The following is a 1,832-nucleotide window of genomic DNA, read 5'->3' as shown; positions in this document are numbered from 1 at the left end:
GGGGGGTCGGCCGCAGCAAAGTTATGAGACAGACCCGCAAACTTTGCTTTTCTCTGCAGCTCCCAGACCAGAACAGAGATGCTTGTCACAAGGACAATCGCTGTGTTCCTGGGGGAAGGTGAGTCACCTCCCCGCCGGCTTCCAGGGCATCCATCCACACACCTGCAAATCCAGCCAAACCCTCAACTCCCCTCCAACACCCTCGCACAAAACCCCTCACCCCGCTCAGGGATTTCAGGGGAGAGATCTCCCAGACCAAAGGAAGGTCCGATTGCGGTCATTTTTCATGACACTGTTTACTCTTCAGAAATCCTTTTTTTCTCCCCCTGGACTGTTTCGAGCCAGGCTTGGGGGAGCTGGACTGATTCTGTAAATACGACCGTACTGCATGGCACTGTGAGCAGACTCAGCATGCATCTTCTACCTGAACAGCCCTCCTTTGCTTTGAATGTTAAAGCCCTCTTGGAGGGAAGAATACAGTTGAATGAACCCTGAGAAAATGTCCACGGGATTCAATAAAAACTCCACGTCCCTTCAGCAGGGCCACGACAGCGGGGCCCGTGCTGTCTTAGGCATCAGGTCCCGGGTTTTCCTGAAAGCCCTTTGAGCTCTTCTGCCGGGTGCCAGTCCCCGTGGATGACACGCCTTGTGCTGAAGTCTCAGAGGTCCCTGCCTTAGCCACTGCAGCCTGACTCTGGACGAAGGGAAGACACTGAGAAAGTTGCTCTGCTTTCCTGAATGAGGCGATAGAGGAAAAACTGGTTTATTGAGCAAGAGTAGTCCATTCAGGCCAGGCTGCCTCGGCAGAGTTTTCTGCGAGTCATCCAGAGAACGCATTAGTGTTAGTCTTAGTGTTAGTACCAGGGCCAAGGCGGCGGCGGCGGCAGGGGTAGGCACTGGGCAGGCTGCGGGTGCGGAGAGCAGCTGCCCGCAGGGGCCGCGCTGCCCGCCCCGCGCTCGCTCCGCTCCGCTCCGCACCCGCTTTCAGGCCCAGGACGGTTCCTCCTAGCCTGAGTCCCGCGATAAAAAAGCGCGGCAAAACCAAATTAAAATGGAAAAGCTGTTAGTAAAGAGCGGCTGAGATGCTTCCTGAAATACTGGTGCCCGGATCACGCCCCCCCCTACCCCGCTAGGAGAGGGGGTTGCTTTTCCGCTGTCATTTGGACTGTCACCAAGTGCTGAACTTGTCCTTAAACTTCCCCTTTCTTTCCCCTCTTTTTTTTGTCTTCCCTCTTTTCTTCATTCCCCTTTCCCCATCCCTCACTCTTTCTGCTTGCCTCCTTATCAGATCCTCTCCCGACCTTCCTGCTTCTATTTTCCGTTCAGCTTTCCCTTCTCCTCTTTTTGGCCCCTTTTAATAATGCAGCTCTGCCTGCCTGCTGCCTGCCTGGCCTTTTTCACTTCTATCCCTCAAGTGCTCCTTTCACGTTATTAAAATACTGCCTGTCTGTCTGTCTATCCATCCACCCATCTATCTATGAATCTATCTATCTATCCATCCTGGATCATTCTCATCCCCTCATCCAGGTTTTTTTTCTTATCGTTTCCTTCTCCTTGCCCTTCCATGCTCCCCTGGATACCCGCTGGCTCAGTTTGCCCCTCTCTTTTCCCTTCTTTCCCTTTTGCTTTCCGCGGTGTTAGCAGCGCTCTGATGCTCTCTGTCACCCCTCACTGGAGTGGCCCCGACAGGTTCACAGTGGCAAGCCCAAGCCGGGAGCACTGGCGCTGGGCTGTCCCCGAGCAGCCACGCAGGGGAGCTGGGGCTGCATCCCAGCAGCGGGGCCGGCCCGGGCCCAGGCCCGTGCTGCGGCCGGCGGGGTGCAGTGGTGCAC

The 1,832-nt window shown here is 55.6% G+C and overlaps 2 long non-coding RNA genes across 7 annotated transcripts in view; one reads left to right on the top strand and one right to left on the bottom strand.

Moving 5' to 3' along the window:
- The window catches only part of LOC109287421, a 39,081-nt gene that overhangs the window by 21,830 nt on the left and 15,419 nt on the right, over positions 1-1,832 (bottom strand). The gene's annotated exons all lie outside the window — the stretch shown is intronic.
- The window catches only part of LOC109287424, a 6,283-nt gene that overhangs the window by 1,322 nt on the left and 3,129 nt on the right, over positions 1-1,832 (top strand). For all 3 annotated transcript variants that reach the window (XR_002094862.1, XR_002094861.1, XR_002094860.1), the window contains one exon: positions 60-118. This is a non-coding gene — a long non-coding RNA (uncharacterized LOC109287424). The remainder of the gene's footprint in view (positions 1-59; positions 119-1,832) is intronic.

Source organism: Gavialis gangeticus, unplaced genomic scaffold, assembly GCF_001723915.1.
Source record: "Gavialis gangeticus isolate Ggan-Ray unplaced genomic scaffold, GavGan_comp1, whole genome shotgun sequence".
In the NCBI taxonomy this organism is placed as follows: domain Eukaryota; kingdom Metazoa; phylum Chordata; order Crocodylia; family Gavialidae; genus Gavialis; species Gavialis gangeticus.
The sequence above is the reverse complement of the archived record's forward strand: the minus strand, read 5'-3'. Positions and strand labels throughout refer to the sequence as shown.